This window comes from Heterocephalus glaber, unplaced genomic scaffold, assembly GCF_053883595.1.
Source record: "Heterocephalus glaber isolate CG9 unplaced genomic scaffold, H.glaber_assembly_v1.0 deba00000470, whole genome shotgun sequence".
NCBI classification, from domain to species: domain Eukaryota; kingdom Metazoa; phylum Chordata; class Mammalia; order Rodentia; family Bathyergidae; genus Heterocephalus; species Heterocephalus glaber.
This window is the reverse complement of record NW_028258145.1, coordinates 4,142,193-4,160,958: the sequence shown is the minus strand read 5'-3', so window position 1 is coordinate 4,160,958 and position 18,766 is coordinate 4,142,193. Positions and strand designations below refer to the sequence as shown.

The following is an 18,766-nucleotide window of genomic DNA, read 5'->3' as shown; positions in this document are numbered from 1 at the left end:
CCTGCCCTCCTTGAATGTCAGTAAAGGCTGGCTGCATGGAGAAATTGGAGTTCCAACCCATGTAGCAGCAGTGAGACAATGTCCCCCTTTCTAGCAGCAGCAGTATCATAGGAGGCCTACTAGAACCTCAGATCCAAAGTGTTACAATACCAGATCTCAATGAAAGAAATTCACTCATCCTCACAGGAATCAGGAATATCTGAGAAAAGACAGGAGAAGCAAACACTGAAATACAGCATATTATAATATTTTGTTAAGGATTTTAAAGCACTCATGTAAATGCTGAACAAGCAATTATGAGCCCACATGAAACTAATAAAAAATACAACATCTCAGCTGAGAAAAGTTACAAAGAACCAAACTATATAGTAACTGGCCCCAGAAAAATCTACACACAAATGTTTATAACAGCCTTAATTATGATTGCCCAACAATCAAGATGTCCTTCATTAGGTAAATAGATAAGCCAACTGCAATATATACATACAATGAGATAGTACTCAATGATAAAAATAAAGAACTATGTATCAAGCCTTTAAAAGGCATGGAGGAACCTTGAAAGAATATTCAAGGTGAAAGAAAATCTGAAAATACTACAAACTATATGATTATACCTATATGACATTCTGAAGATGAGCTATGCAGACTGAAAAAGAAGCCTTGGGGAAAAAGGGATTTGGGAGGAGGGGGATGAATAGGTGGTATGTGGGAGTTTTTAGAGCAGTGAAACTATTCTGTAGTATACAGTGATGGTAGATACATGTCATTCTACATTAAAAACCACTGAATGTCAACACCTAGAGTAAGTCCTAGTGGAAACTATGGACCATAGTTAATAATGTATCCTTATTGGTTCATTAATTTTTTTTTCTTGCTGCAGTGGAAATTGAACCCAGGAGCTTTGCACTGAGCTACATCCCCAGCCCCTGTGTCAGGCATACACCACTATGTCCAGCTTCATTTCATCAATTTTAACAAATACACTGCAAGACGATAAGATATGAATAATAGGGAAAACTGTTGGGGAGGAGGTGGGAAGGGTATGTGAGAACTCTTAATTTCTGATTAATTTTTCTGTAAACCTGGGCTGGGGATTTATCTCGGTGGTGCCGTGCCTGCCTTGCAAGCACAAGGTCCTGAATTTGATTCCTGGTACTGCAAAAAAAAAAAAAAAAAAAAAATCTATAAACATAAAACTTGTTTTTAAAAAATTTGTTTAGAAGCATAGACAGGACAAAAAATTTCTAGATTGGATATTTCATAAAAGCTTAGCATCCAGGATGTACAAAGAAGTACAACTCAATCGTATCTCAATGGTAGAGCAATTGCCTGTAATGTGCTAGGCCCTAGGTTAGAGCCCCAGCACTGAAAAAATAAAAAAGAAAAATGACTTAGATAGATGTTTCTCCAAAAAATATATAACAGGTTGTCAAGTGAATGAAAAGATGCTCAGCATCATCTACCATTAAGGAAATGCAAATCAAAACCACTATGAGGTACCACTTCATGCCCATTAGGATGGCTGTATCAATTTTACAGAAAATAACAAGTGTTAGTGAGGATATGAAGAAACTAGAACACTTTTACATTGCTGGTGGGAATGTAAAATGGGGCAGGTACAGTGGAAAACAGTTTGATTGGTCCTCAAAATGATAGCTAACTATATGATTCCGTAAGAGGGGTATGTGAGAACTCTAATTTCTGATTAATTTCTCTGTAAACTTAAAATTAGCTTTTAAAAAAATTTGTTAAATAGTATAGACAGGACAAAAGTTAGCTATTCCATCCATAGGTATATACACTAAAGAATTAAAAGCAGGGACTCAGATACTTACACATGTTCATAGCACCAGAAACCCAAAGTTGGAAACAATCCAAATGGCCATTGACAAAAGAATGATAAACATAGTGTGTGACCTAGCACAGTGGTTTAGGCCTGTAGTCCCAGCTACTCAAGAGGCTGAGGCAGGAGGATCACTTCAGCCTGGGAATTTAAGGACAGCCTGAGCAGCATAATAAGACTCTGTTTCAAAACAATAATAGCACCAGGCCCGGGGGATTTAGCTCAGTGGTTCTGCCACCTGCTTTGCAAGTGCAAGGTCCTGAGCTCAATCCCTGGTACAAAAAAAAAAACAAACAAAAACAAACAAAAAATATATATATAGTAACTGAAATTGAAGACCCAGTGTTCTCAACAGTGTAGAGAGGAATGGATCATTGAATATGAGAATAGAAAAATAGAAATTATCTAATCTGAACAACAGAAAGAAAAATACATTTTAGAAATATGAATAGAGCCTTGAATAAGGTGGAACTATTACAAAAGACCTTACATTTGCATCATCAGAGTCCCAGAAAGAGATATAAGAGAGGGTGAGCTGAGAAAATATTCTAAGAAATCACGGCTGAAAATTCTCCTAATTGGGTACCAAATATATAAAACAGATTAAAGGGCTGGGGATTTAGCTCAGTGGTTCTGCCGCCTGCCTTGCAAGCACAACGACCCGAGTTCGATCCCCAGTACCAAAAAAATAAAACAGATTAAAGGTGAATGAATACCTAACAGGGGTCACCTAGTCCAATCTATGCCAAGACACTTCATAATCAAACTTTGGAAAACTAAGGACAAAAACAATTCCTGAAAGCATCCAGAGAGAAACTATACATTATTGGTAGGGGAATACCAAATTTAAAAGATTGCATATTTTTAAAATTTGAAACCATGAAAGTAAGAAGGAAATATTACATTGTCTTTCAAGTTCTAGAAAAAAGAACTGTCAGCTCTCTGTTTTGTATCAAGTAAAAATATCCTTGAAAAAAGAAAGAAAAATTAAGATATTCTCAGGTGAGGGAAAACTAAGAATTTGTTGTTAGCAGAGCTATCCTAAAAGAATAGCTAAAGAAATTTCAATAACCAGAAAGGAAGTGGAATTGGAAGGAATTTTGGATCAGGGAGAAGGAAGGAAGCACAATATATACCATATAGAGCAAATCTATAGGTAAATTCAATAGAATTTCCTGTCATTATATATTTATTTTTAGTTTTCAAAATTATGTTTGACAGTTGAATGTGTTTCTCAATGCATGTAGGAGAAGATTATTTTATTAATTTAGGAAAAGGGATATAAAGGGAGGTAAGATTTCTATACTTTCACTTGAACTGGTAAAATACAATATATGGTAAATTATGTATATATAATGTAGTGTATATAAAGCATCCACTTAAAAAAAAAGATTTAAAGAGGTACACTCAAACACTACAGACAAGTCAAATTGGATTTCTGAAAAACTGGGAAAAAAACCAGGAAGAACTTCTGGGGTAAATGGCAGAATAGAAGTGTCCTTTACACAACTCTACAAGTGCAAAGAGTCAGGGCAACAAAAGAGAAACTATATTTTGAGGAAGAAAGGAATTCCAAGAATCAAAAAAAATTACAGGAAAATTAAAAAGCTTGGTGAAGTAGAAAGGAACTCAGAAAAGCACAAAGCAATCTACAGCGCCAACCCTGGCTCTCCATCAGGGGTGGTGGTGAAGCCAGGGATTGGATTGGGGGTGGGAGGGAAAACCCAATGCTGCAAGCACAGGTAAGCCTGGAAAGTGCAGGTGCCCCCCAAAATAAAGCCTAGCAGTCCTAGCTCCAGAAGAAACCCACAGTTCTTACAAGCTTTTTGTCTAGCACAGGGATTTTCTTTGACAGTGGTGATTGTTGTATAACCAGCTGCGTTTACAGAAGAATTACATCATTTGCTGTCTTTTAGAGAGCTTAATGAGAAGATGTCTTGAGAGGGGGCCTGTTGTTAGGGACTAAACTATTTTGAAGATAAGTAAACATGGAATAGTCACAATTCACTGTCCTTGGATGTTGTGACTGGATGTTGTGGAAATAGGCACCATCTGTCACAAGTCCACTGAGAAATTTAAGTAGCACATGTTCAGGCTGTGGAAGGCCTAGTGGTCAGTGGTCCCACCCTTTGTGGTGAGGAATGAGACTAGTTGCTTGTGGTTTAGTGCCAGCACTTACACTGCTGAGACTGAGGCCAGAAGATTGCTGTTTCCATGATTTCCCCAGGTTATGGCTTATATCTAGATGTTCACCCAATGGCTCATATGCTCATAGATAGGGCTTTTGGGAGTGACTGGATCATGGGCGTGTGATACTGGATCAGTCCACTGATTGGTTTAGCATAGTTCTGGATATGGATGATGGATTTACTGAAGAGGAAAGACCCATCATGGGTGTGGTTGGCACCAGCCAATAGACTTGTAGCCTGGATGGAAGAAAAAAGGAAAGGAGAAGGCAGGCTGCCGTTTCATGTCTGCCATGCCATGAACTGTTTCTCTTTTTTGATGTCCCTCTACTATGCTGCCTTACCATGTAGCCAGCCAGCTATGGATTGAAACCTCTGCAAACTGTGAGCTAAAATAAACCTTTCTTCTGTTAACTTGTAAGAGTTTCAGGTATTTTTGTCTCAGAAAAGAGAAAATAACTAAGGCACCCATCTCTTAACTCAGAACTCAGTGTCTTTTTTGTTTTTTTGTTTTGCTTTATTTTTTTGCTTCCCCCATTCTCTGAGGCATTTGGGGATATGTTGCTGCTTTGACATTTGCCATGCCTATGGGTGCATAGACTGAGGGGCTCTGAAGCATGCCCTTTCCACATACTACCAAAAGCTCATTGGGGCTTTTGTTGGCTCCAGATTTCACCACACTTCCTACATGCACAGACAGAGGCCCTTTTGAGCAATGAAGAGGGTTTTAGGAGCAAGTGACTACCTGCCTGGCGCATATACCTTGGAAGTACTTTGGGACTAGTGGCTGCTCTGGTTGTGTATTCCACAAGCTTCTGGAGTGAAATCAGTCCTACTGCAGACAGCATACCCGTAATCAGTCTGGTGGGAAATATGAGGCAGGGCTCAACCTGCATACAGCAACTGCCTGTTGATGAAAACTGAGAAGAACTACAATAGGCCTCAGCTGCTGCCTAGGCCCCTGCCCCATTCATAGTGGAGTCCAGTGTTAGAGAATCTGGAGAGAAGCTTCTCCAACCCAAGTACCTTGGCTAGGAGAAATTTTGGACTCATTTTTTTCTTTTTTTGTCTTATTTTTTCTTTTATCTAATTTTATTTACACATTTTGTTCTTTAATTGTCTTTTATCTCTTCATCTTTATCACTTATTTTTTTCCTCGTTGAAAATTATTTTGTAATTATTAATTTGACCTTTCTTAACTTGGAACTTTTTAGTTTATTCTGCATTTTCCCCTTTCTTTTCTACTGTTATTGGTGGTGTAGTTGTTGCTGTTAATTGGGTTTTACTATTTTTTCTATACCTGGTTTGTTTTGTATTGTTGTAACTGCGGTTTGTTTTCTCCTCTGAGTGGTACTGGGTCTCAAGGCCACAAGAAAAGATTCTTTTCTAAGAAGACGCTCCCATAAAAGTGGAAGAGATGTCCATCCTAGCAGGTACACAAATCTAAATATAGAAACATAAGAAATGAAAAAAAAAAAACCAACATGATGCTTCCAAAGGCTTATAAGTCTGCACTAGCTCAATCCAAAGACAATGAAGTGGATGGATTGCTGGACAAAATTTTTATTCAAAACACTGATTTTAAAAATGATCAGTGAATTCAGAGATGATGCTGTTGAAAGCCAAATGAATTAAGGAAGACAAAAGAGGATATGAAAAGAAATTTATTAAATAGAGATCCTGGAAAAGAACCAAACAAGTCTTGGAAATGAAAAATTCAGTCAAATGAAAATGTGAAAGCTTCATCAATAGGTTACATCAAGCAGAAGAAAGAATACCAGGGCTTGAAGACAAGGTTGATTAATTGTCATATGCATACAACAATAAAAGTATGAATGCAATGTATAAGGCATATGGGACACAATTAAAAGACCAAACATACGAATCATAGATATAGACAGAGGATCAGAGATAAAGGCATAGAAAACCTATTTAGTGAAATAATAGAAAAATTTTCAAATCATGGTAAAGATATGAACATCTGGGTATAGGAACCATTTAGAACTCTTTTGAGACATGACCAGGAGAGAACCTCTCCACATCATATACAAAGGCAAACTCATCAGAAAAATACCTTTTAGCAGAAACTCTAAAGGTTAGGAAGGCATGGAATTATGTATTTCAAGCTCTGAAAGACAGTGCCTTCAAACTTAGATTACTATATCTACCAAAGTTATCCATCATGCCTGAAGGACAAATACTTTGCAAGATAAGCTTAAACTAAAGGACTTTATGACCACTAAAGCAGCATTAGAGAAAATACTAAAGAAATCCTACATAAAAAAGAGGAAGTAAGATAAACACAATCATAAATACAAGAACTCTCACTAGAAGAGTAGACAATAGGAATTAGGAAAGAAACAATTCAGTATACCATTAGACCTCTAAGATGCATAGGTGAGAAAGAAATGAACATAGATTATTCAAAACACCCAGAAGAAGAACAAAATGACAGGAACCAGTATATACCTTTCAATAATAACCCTGCATGTAAATGTCTTAATTATGCTGTTAAAAGTTGTAGACAACTATTTATTGTCACACTTGATCAGCCGAGACATACATAGACAGAAAATTAAAGGATGGAAAATGACATTCTGTACATACTGGATCTGAAAACAAACAGGAGTAGCTGTACTCATATCTAACAAAACAGACTTCAAGCCAAAATCAGAAGAGACAAATAAGGTCACATATTGATAAAAGGAACAAATCATCAAGAAGATATAATGATCATATATGTATATATGAAGAGAGAGAACCCGATTTCTCAATTTTTAAAAAACACTACAGGACATAAAGAGAGAGATAGGCCCCAGTATAATAATAGTGGGCAACTTCAGTATCCCATTCTCACCAGTAGACAGATAATCCAGATAAAAAGTCAGCAAAGAAACATCAGAGTTAAATTACACTCTAGCCCAAATGAATTTAGCAGATGTATAAACTATTCTATCCAATAATAGCAGAATGCACATTCTTTTCATTAGCACATGAAACTTTTTCCAAAATAGATATTCTAGGCCACAAAGTATTAACAAATACAAAAAATTGAGTTTGTTGCATCTTATCAGATCGTAATAAATGAAGTCAACAGTAAGAGAAACTATAGAAATTATATGAACACATGGAAATTTTAAAATATTCTTTTGAGTCAGACGAGTGGTGACGTGCCTGTAATCCCATCACATGGTAGGCTGAGATAGGAAGATTGCTGTGAGTTAGAGGCCAACCTCCACTACATAGGGAGTTTAAGACCAGCCTGAACTACATTGCAAGACCCTGTCTCCAAGAAAAACCTTGTAAGCTGACTGTGGTGGTGCACCCCGGTATTTCTAGCACTCAGGAGGCTGAGGTAAGAGGATCACCAAAAGTTTGAGTCCAGCCTGGACTACATAGTGAGTTCAGGGCCAGCCTGAACTGCATAGCAAGACCCTGTCTCCAAAAACAGAACTGTGTGTGTGTGTGTATAATTTGAACACAATGAATCATTGAAGAATCAGAGGAGAAATAAAAAATGTCCTAGAATCAAATGAAAATGGAAACACAATATACCAGAACCTGTGGGAAACAGTGAAAGCAGTTCTGAGAGGGAAGTTTGTAGCTATGAATGCCTACATTACAAAAAATCAAGATTTCAACCACATGATGCATCAAAAATGCTTTTAAAAATGACAAACTAAACCCAAAATTAGTAGAAGGGAAAAAACTGTACAGATCAGAGTAGAAGTAAATGAAGTTAAAACTAAAAAGTTATTAAAATGATCATTTAAACAGTTGACTGTTTGCAAAGATAAACAACATTAACAAACCCTTAGCTAAACCAACCAAAAGAAGCCCCAAATAAATGAAGTCAAACATGAAAAGGAAATATTGTAACAGAATGCTGCTGAAATCCATAGGGTCATTAGAAAATATTTTGAAAAATCGCATGCCAATAAATTTGGAAAATTCTAAAAGAGGTAGAAAACTTCTAGACACATATGACCTGCCAAAGCTGAGCCAAAAGGATATTAAACTAAATTGATCAGTAACAAGCAGTGAAATTCAAGGGGTAGTAAAAATTAAAATGAAATGGATTCACAGCTGAATACTACTAGACATTTTTTTCCCCCCATTAACTTTATTGGTACATTTTAGGTATAAAATACACTTACATTCATCATTGGGATCTTGTACCATTACGTGAGTCTCTTGGTTCTTATTTTTTTCCCCTCCCCTGCCCTCCCTTCACCCCCTCCACCCTTCCCTACTTGCAAAGACCTTGTTTCCATTTTTTTCTCTTCTCATATTTTTTCCTTTCTCTTTTTTCCCTTCCCCTACCCCTCCCACTTCCCCTGCTCTTTTAGACCTTTTCTTCCTGTTACACGATATCAGTTATACATTTTTTAAATTACAATATTAAGATCTAGGAGACATTACCACAGATTTTACAGAATTTAAACAGATATAGAAAGCATATTACAAAAATCTTTTTTGAAATAAATTTGACAACTTCTAAGAAGTACCTTGGAAGACAAATTAATGAAACTAACTCTGGAGGAAATATAAAATTTGAATAGCACCTATTAAAGAAAGTATATTCCTAGCTTGAAAACCTACCTATATGACAACAGCAGGCTCATAAACATTTTAACTGATAAATTATATCAAACAATTAAAGCAGAAAAAAGAAGGAACACTTCTCCCTTCATTTTAGGAACTCAACATTGTGCTAATCCTAAAACTGGATAAAGATAATAGAAGAAAAACGTATGAACATAGATAGAAATTTGTTTAACAAAACAATTAGAAGTCAGATCTGGCAGAATGTAGAAAGTGGTTTTGTTATAGGGATGGCAGTGTTGGTTCAGCATTGGAAGATCCACCCCCCAAAAGTCATCATTTTAACAGAGGAAAGGAAAAAGCCATATGATCCTGTCACTAGTTGGAGAAAAAGTATTGGACTAAATTCTACAGCTGTTCATGGTAAAAGCTATCAGGAGACTAGAAGTAGAACAGAACCTTCTCAACAGATTAAAGACATGTACTCCATACTTCCAGTGAGAACGCCTTATATGAATGGAGAAGATACAATGCTTTCTCCCTAAGGTGGGGAACAAGGGCAGATATGCTTACTCTTTATCTATCCATTAAACTTTGAAACCTAGTCCCCACCAAAATAGTCTGGCAATAAAATGATACAACTAGGATAGGATTGGCATGGCAGAAGCAAAATCTTTATATGTAGATGAAATGATCATCTACAGAGAAAATACTAAGAAATCTCTAGGAGCCCCTAGAACTTGTATTTGAATTTAGCAGGATTAGAAAACACAAGGTATATATAAAAATTCAGGTCTATGTATACTTGCTATAAATGAAGAATTGGATATTGAAATTTAAAAGTTATGTTGGAGTACAAAGGACCCAGAAAAGTTAAAAAAAAACAGTGTTGGAAGATGTTTAGTACCTAATTTTAAGACTTCTTCTAAAGCTACAGTAATCAAGGCAGTGTTGGTGTAAGGAAAGACATATAGATCATTGGAATAAAACAGAGAATCTAGAAATAGAACCACACATATATGGTTCTCTGAGTTTTGAAAGATTATTTAACATTAGCATTTTATAGAATATAAACTCAATTCAAGAGCCGAGGAAGAGAGAGTGTTTTCGGCAAACGGCACTAGAACCCCTGGTATCCACGTATAAAAAATTAACCTCAACCCTTTTTTTCCATACATGAAAATAACTTGAAGGGATCTATGAACCTAATAAGAAAGCCTGAAAGTATAAAACTTTAAGAAGAAATTATAAGGGAAAATATTTATGAATTCAGGGTAGGCAAGAACTACCTAGGATACAAAAGACATGATGTATAAAAGAAAAAAATTGATAAATGAGATTCCATCAAAATTTAGAACTTTAAATGACATCATTAAAATGAAAAGCAGTCCTTAAACTGAATAGTTTCTCTCGTGTGAGAAACTGAAAGTGTAAATAAGGACTAAATGTATAATAGGTAATGTGAAATAGGAAGAAAAGGGGCAAAGGGGAAGGAAGTGGGAGGGCTAGGGGAAAGGATAGAAGAGAGTGGCATTAATATGAGAAAATGGAAAAATAGGAACAAAATCTTTGTAAATAGGGAGGAATGGAGGGGTTGAAGGGAGGGCTGGGCAAGCGTGAAAAATAAGAACCAAGAGAGACTATGTAAAGGTGCAAATTTCCAATGATGAATGTCATTTTATTGTATACCTAAAATGTACCAATGATTAGAATGAATAATCGATAATGCAAAATAGGAAGAAAAGGTCCAAAGGGGTAGGGGTAGTGGGAGGGGCAGGGGAAAGGAAAGAAGGGAAAGGAAAAATGATGAGAAATGGAAAAAATGTGCATAAAGTCTTTGTAAATAGGGAAGGGTGGAGGGCTTGAAGGGAGGGCTAGGAATGGGGAAAAAATAAGAACCAAGATGCATCATGTAAAGGTACAATTCCCAATGAGAAATGTAATTGTGTTGTATACCTACAAATGTACCAATAAAAGAATTTAATAAGAAAGAAAAGAAAAGTAGTCCTTAAACAGACCAAATTTACAATGCATATAACTTATGACCAGAATATATGAAGAACTCTTACAGCTCATTAATAGACAACCCAATTAAAAAGTAGACATAAGAAGATGATAGCCAGTATAGCACAAGGAATGGTGTGCAACTCTAGAATCAGAAAAATACTAATCAGTAGAATAATAAAATTGAATTATGCACTCATTAGGGAGATGAAGTTCAAAGTTTTAAAAGCCTTGTCATGACTTTTTCTTTTTGTTGGATTCTCACTCTTTGCATTTAATTTGTCACACCCAATGGATTCATTCTGCTGGGTTTCCTGGGGTTGTGATCCTCATTGTGTTTTCCTAGGATATTGTCTAAAATTTTTTGGAGTGCCGGTTTGGTATTCATGAAGTTCCTGAGGTGCTCTTTATCATGCAAGTATCTTATTTCTCCATCAATTTTGATAGATAGTTTTGCAGGGTACATCAATCTGGGTTGGAAGCTGTTTTCCTTTAGGGCTTGAAATGTTCTTCTGTTGGATTTCTGGAATCCTAACTATTATATGCCTATGTGTAGATTTTTTTTGATTAAGGCTAGGTGGAGTCCTGTATGCCTCACTTACCTGTATGTCAAGTTCTTTTCCCCTCCTTGGGAAGTTTTCTGCCATCACTTCTGTGAAGAGTTTTTTTATGTCATCTGCACTCTCTCCTCTTTCTTCATTGACTCCAATCAGTCTTATGTTATTCTTCTTTGCATCGTCTAGCAGCTGCTGGATTGATTTCTCATGTTCCCTTACAATTTTAAAGCAATTTTTCTTTTCCTCCTCACTGATTGCAATCTTATCTTCTATATCTAAAATTCTATCCTCACATTGGTTCATTCTGCTGTGCAGACTTTCGATGGAGTTTTTAATCTCTTGAAAATCTGTTTGTATCTGTTTTATGGATTCCATTTGTTTCCTATGTTGGGATTCCATCATGTTCCTCAGATCCTCTATTTGTTTTATCTGTGTCCTCTCTAGATTTATTAATCATGTCTTGCACCGTGAGCAAAATCTTTGCTGTTATCTGAGTAATTATTTCTGATTTCATTTTTCCCAGATCCTCTTTTGTTGCCAGTTCAGAGAGTCCAGGTGGTTGAGTATCAGCGTGTTCCATCTTGTTTCCCTTTTGGGTTGCTGAAGGTGATCTGGAAGTCTGTTTTTGAGGCTTGTTTATGTGTTTTCTCATTTCCATGGGGGGGTGCTTCTGGTGCCCACGCGGCTCACCTTCTCTCCTTCTCTGCCCTAGGAGCTTGGGATGGCAGCAGGGGAGCTTCCTTCTTGTTTCTGGGACCGGCTCAGCTTCTCTGCCCTCGGAGCTTGGGATGGCGGTGGGGGAGCTTCCTTCCGGGTGCTGGGACTGGCTGAGCTTCACTGCACTAGGAGCCTGGGATGGAGGCGGGGAGCTTCCTTCCGGGTTCTGGGACCAGCTCACCTTCTCTGCCCTAGGAGCCTGGGATGGAGGCAGGGGAGCTTCCTCTCTACTAGACTTTTGAAGAAAACTAGCACCAATTCCCCTCAAACTATTTCATAAAACAGAGAACAAATGTTTCCAGACTCATTTTATGAATTCACTGTTATCCTGATAACAAAATCTGATTAAGCACAATGTTTTAGTTACTTTTCTAATTGCTGAGACAAAATACCTGACACTCAAAGTTAAAGGAGGAAAGGTTTATTTGGCTCACAGTTTGTAGAGGTTTCAGTCCATAGTTGGCTGGCTCCAAAGCAGGGTGGCATGGCAGAGGGGCATCGCAGAGGGGCATCACAGAGGAGAAACAGTCCAGGCCAAAGCAAGGCAGAGAGAAGACAGCAAGTGGCAAATCCAAGGGATCTTAGCACCTTCTTTCTTTATATTCTATCTAAGCTACCTGGCTTAGGGCAGGTGTCAAACCAATCAGTGGACTAATTTAGTAATCACACACCCTTGATTCTAGCATCACCCATTCTAGATCCAGCCACCTCTGAAAAAGCCCCCACCTATGACCACATGAGGCTTTGGGGAGGCACAAAGCCATAACATGCAACAACAACAAAATAACTATAGATCAGTATTCTCAGTGAACATAGATGCAAAAATCTTCAATAAAATACTTGCAAGTCATAATCAACACATTAAAAAGATCATAGAGCATGATCAAGTTTGTCTCATTCCAAGTATTCAAATCAGAATAATACAGCACATAAATGGAATCAAGGATAAAAATTACATCTCAATAGATGGAAAAAAAGCCTTTGATAAAATTCAAAATCCCTTCATGATGAAAATCCTGAATAACTTGGTATACAAGGATCATACCTCAGCATAATAATGGCTATATGTGACTAACCTGTAGCTAGTATCATACTAAATGTGAAAAACTGAATGCATTTCTTCTAAAATCAGAAACAAGTTATGGGTCTCTTCTCTCTTTCTTTTTTTCTTTTCTTTTGAGACAGGATCTCACTATTGAGTGCAGTCTAGCCTTGAACTCAATATGTAGTCCAGGCTGGCTTTGAACTCGTGGTAATCCTCCTGCCTCAGCCTTGTGAGTGCTGGGATTACAGATGTACAGCACCATGCCCCCCTCACCACTCTTATTCAATACAGAACAGTACTTGAAATTTTACCCAGAGCAACCAGGCAGTAGAAATAAAGGGGATAAAAATAGGAATGGAGGAAGTCAAACTATACCTGTTTGCAGATGATACTCTGTACTGAGAAAATCCTAAAGGCTCCTCCAAAAGACTCTTAGAACTGATACACAAATTCATCAAAGTAGCAGGATACAAAATAAACACACAAAACATCAGCTTTTCTCTACATCTATAAAAAACTCACTGAGCAGGAAGCCAGGCATGGCAGCACATACCTATAACCCAGCACTCTGGGTGTCTGAGGCAGGAGAATCACAAGTTTAAGCCCAGTCTGGGCAACTTAGTGACTATCAATGTTAAAAAATAAAAAAAGCTTGGAATGTAGCTCAGTGCAAAAGTCCTGGGTTCAATCCCCAGTACAATAACAACAAAAAATGAATCAGGAGAACAATTCCATTTGCCATAGCCTCAACAAAGCAAAACAGAACCCCCAAAGCCTATGAATAAACCTAACCAGGAAGATGAATGACCTCTATAATGAAAAATAAGAACCAAGAGAGACTATGTAAAGGTGCAAATTTCCAATGATGAATGTCATTATATTGTATACCTAAAATGTACCAATGATTAGAATGAATAATCGATAATGTAAAATAGGAAGAAAAGGTCCAAAGGGGTAGGGGTAGTGGGAGGGGCAGGGGAAAGGAAAGAAGGGAAAGGAAAAATGATGAGAAATGGAAAAAATGGAAATAAAGTCTTTGTAAATAGGGAAGGGTGGAGGGCGTGAAGGGAGGGCTAGGAATGAGGAAAAAATAAGAACCAAGATGCATTATGTAAAGGTACAGCTCGCAATGAGAAATGTAATTGTGTTGTATACCTACAATGTACCAATAAAAGAATTTAATACAAAAAAAAAAAAAGAAAATTCCAAAACACTGAAGACAGAAATTGAAGGAGATGCTAGAAGATCGTAAGATCTCCTGTGTTAATGGATAAGGAGAATTTTTTACACAAAGCACACAAAGATCTGCCTCTTTTTTTTTTTTTTTTTTTTGGTACTGGGGATCAAACTTGGGTCCTTGCACTTGTGCAGCAGGCTGCGAAACCACTAAACCACTGAGCTAAATCCCCTGCCCAAGGAGAATTTTTTAAATGGTGCTCCACTGAAAATGATCTACAGATTCAATGCAGTGCCCATCAAAATAACAATGATCTTCAAAAAACTAGAAAAGGCAATTCATATGGAAGCACAAAGGACCCCAAATAGACCAAGCAATCCTGAGCAGAAAGAGTAACGCTGGAAATGCTGTGATTTCACACTACCACAGAGCCATATCAACAAAAACAGCATGATATTGCATAGAAACAGACATAGACCAACAGAATAGAATAGAGGTTCCCAGAAATAAAGCTACGCATCTTCAAACAACTGGTTCTCAACAAAGGTGTCAAAAACATCAATTGGAGAAAAAAATAATCTCTTCAGCAGATGATACTGGGAAAACTGAGTATCCAGTTTGAAACTTGATCCTTAATCTCTAAACCCTGTACAGAAATCAAGTGTAAATGGATTAAAGACCTTAATATAAGACTTGAAAGTTTGAAACTACCAGAGGAAAACATAGGAGAGACACTTCACTATGTTGGCACAAGAAACAATTTCCAGAATAAGTCTTTAATAGCTCAGGAAATAAAAGCAAGAATTGACATATGGGATTATATCAAAAAGTTTCTGCACAACATGGGAAATGATAAACAGCAAAGAGGCAACTTACAGAGTGGGAGAAAAATCAATGTCATTCATCTGATAGAGGACTAATATCCAGAACATATAAAGAACTCAAAAATTCAAACACCAAAAGAATAAATATTCCAATAAATAAGCAAATGAGCTGAACAGGCACTTCCAAGAAGTACAAGTCAAAGATGTAAATATTAAAACAGGAACAATTAACCTGCTGGAAGATAAAATAGGTAAAATTCTTGAAGACATGGACATAGGCATAGACTTTCTGAACATAACCTTAGTTACACAAGAAATAACTTGAAGAATCAACAAAGGGATTATATCAAATTAAAAAGCCCACAGCAGAGGAAGCAACCTACAGAATGTAGAGACAACCTACAGAATGGGAAAAAAGTTTTTGCCAGCTACTCCAACAGAGGACTCATTTTCCAGAATATATAAAGATCTCAAAAAAATTAGACCCTCAACCCAGTAAAAATAGGCAATTGAAATGAATACACATACCAGAAGAAGTACAAATATCCAATAAATTAAATACATGAAATTCCTCCAAAAACTAAAACTAGAAATTCCAGTCGACCAGTTGCTGATTCCTCTTCTAGGTACCTTCCCCAAAGTGTTAAAGACATCATATTACAATGATATAAGCATACCCATATCTAGAGCAGTACAACTCGTAATAGCTAAATCTTGGAAGTGGCCTTTATGTTGATCAACACATGAATGGATAAAGAAAATGTGACATTTATACACATTTGCTATAAAGAATTTGAGTCATTTATAGGAAAATTAATGTACCTTGAGACCATAATGTTAAATAAGTCAGATATATACACTTAAATATCGCATGTTTCTCTTATATGAGAAACCTAAAGTATAAATAAGAACAAAATAAAAGATAGATAATAGGAAACAGGGAGACAGGGCTTTTACAAATGGGAAGGGGACCAAGAGATGGAACAAGGAAGAAGTGGAGGGGAAGGGTACGTAAAAAATTAAGATGTGTTATGTACATGTACCAAATTTATATGATGAATGTAATCATTATGTACTGCAAACATGTACCAATACAAGTAAAGCAAAAAACAAGTATAAGTAGCCAATTAATATATGAAAAGATGATCAACATCTGTAGCCATCAGGGAAATGCAAATCAAAAGTACATTGAGATTCCATCTCTCATAAGAATGGCTGTTATCAAAACAGACAAAAAATAATAAATGCTGACGATGTCAGGGAGAAGGAACCTTTAGAAAGTCTTGGTGGAAAGGTAAATTAGTATAGCCACTATGAAAAACAGTTATGAGGCTTCCAAACATTAAAAATATGACTACCTGCCACAGACCAGCTGCAGTCAATGTAGGGTAGGAAGGGGAGATGTCCTGGGACGGCGATGGGAAAGAACCTCCACAAGCAATGTCCAGGTTCCCTATGAGAAGCCTCAGGGTCTACTTTATTTTTATATCTTTAAGCAATAGGTGGGAGGCATTGGGTGGAACATGTTTACATTTTAAGCTGTATTAGCAATTTCTATTGAAGTAAAGATTATTTTTTGCTAGACAAAGTACAATTCCTCTAAGCTGTTTCATTTCATTGAACATCATGAATACATACTTAAAAATTACAATTGTCCCCTTATTTACCCACACCTAAATAGAACAGAAAGTAATTTAATCAAAATCTATATCAGTGGGGGTTCAAGCGAGATTTAATCAATTAAGTGTCAAACTTGTGGTCGCCAGCTGGCCCTTGAGAAACTGCACAATGGTTAATATAGTTGCTATTAGCTCTCTATTTTTCTTTACCTCTATTCATCTTAACTAAATGTCATTTGGGTTCATAGTCCATGAGCAGGAGATATTTACAGCACTTTGAGAAATATTGAGTAACTTGTCTCCTTAATGCATTTACCTGTCTTAACTTTCTTTCTTTTTCCCATTTTCCACTATTTCTTTCATCCAAAGTCTGTCTTTCCAATCTTTTCATAAGACCCCTTTAGTAAATAGAATGTCAACAATAAGAGGGGCAGTTATAGTAGTGGGGAAACGGGGTTTTAGGAGAAGTTTCTTTAGAAGTGGATGTGGCAGTAGAACTAAGAGAAACTGGAATTTGGGACTTGTGAGCCAGATCAGATTTCAATATATCATTTCCAATTTGCCTCATGGAGAGTTTGTTGTTAGTCACGAACACAATGACTCCTGTGATCAGAGTAACGATTATAAACATTATGGCAAGAAAAAATAAAACATGAGGGTACGATGGGTTCCACCCTTTCTTTCCTTCAGCTGGAACTTTGTCAAGCAGCAATGGAGGTCTGTTGGGCTTTGCCAACTACCGTATGATCCAGCTTTACCATTCCTGGGTATATACGTGAAGGAAACTAAGTTGGCATACAGAAAAGCTATCTGCCTTTCCCTGTTTACTGTGGCACTATTCACAATTGTTAAGATATGGAATCAACTTGGGGGGGGGCCAGGGATTTAGCTCCTGTTCCGCCACGTGCCTTGCAAGAGCAAGGTCCCGAGTTCGATCCCCAGTCCCCCCCAAAAAAGGCAGAATCAACCTAGGTATTCATTAATACAGCTAAAGAAAATATGGTATATATACACCATGAATTATTAATCATAAAGACACGGCCAAGTATTATGTTTTTCTCCACATGTGGCAACAAATTTTTTTAAATGGATGATTTGAAAGTAGTGGACATACTGCTAGGGTAGAGACTGGGAGGAGAGCAGAGAGAAGAGAAGTAAAAGAAAGTAGGTGGTTGAGAGAGTGGAATAATCAAAGCAAGATGTAGCATATATGTAACTCATTGAAACCCATTGTAAAGTTAATATGCACTAGTTTAAAAATATGTGAAATACAGAATAAAAAGCATGGTTGAATCTCATATATCATTAAACATAGTCTCAATACATCAGTTAAAAGAGACTGGCAGAGTCCATTTAAAACCATGACTCAACTATATGCTGTGTGTAAAAAACTCAAACATAATAATATAGCTAGGGCTGAAAGGTTAAAATCCATGCAAACCCAAAAGTAAAAATTGAAGCTGCCATTTTGCAGAGGAATGACCTAAAATACAAGTACAGATTTGTATTCTAAAAACTACAGAAGGCTAATGAAATCAAAGAGCTAAACAAATAGAAGGACATGTTCATGGATTGAAACCATCAATATAGTGAAGATATTGAGCCAAGTGTGGAAGTTCATGCCTGTAATCTTGGCATTTGAGAGGTGAAGGCCAGAGGATCGTGAGTTCAGGGCCAACTTGGGCTACACAGTGAGACTCTCAAAAAGCCACAAAAACAAAAGTGAAGATACTGATTCTCTAAATTGTTATGTAGGTTTAATGCAATTCTTAGCAAAATCTCAGCAAAAACATTTTGGGAAAAGGATAATCATTCTTTCTGATTTCCACACAATAGCTACAGTAATTAAGTCTGTGGTAATAGTGGAGAGTTGGACACATAGGTTAATGATACAGAATAGGGAACCCAGAGATAGCCCTATGCAAATACACCCAAATTTTATACATATATGTATATTTTAGACAAAGATGTAGACTCAACTTAATGGAAGAAAAATAGTCTTGTTAAAGTGGAGCTAGTAGAATTGGATATCTCATAGGGCAAAGTTAGCTTTAAATTTCCATGAAGCAGAAGCAAAAAGGAAATATTAAATAATAAGCCATTAGGGTAAGAACAAACCAAGTATCTAAAATAGGAATTTTATTTTCTGAAATTGAAGTCTAAGCTAATTTTTTCCTGAAGATTCTCAAAAAGGAAAATTCAGTGAATACAGTGTGTAACATTTCATTAATTTCTGTAAAATATGGTTT

The 18,766-nt window shown here is 36.7% G+C and overlaps 1 protein-coding gene across 8 annotated transcripts in view; it reads left to right on the top strand.

Annotated features, from left to right (window-relative positions):
- Positions 1-18,766, top strand: part of Tsga10 (testis specific 10) — a 120,692-nt gene that overhangs the window by 13,595 nt on the left and 88,331 nt on the right. The gene's annotated exons all lie outside the window — the stretch shown is intronic.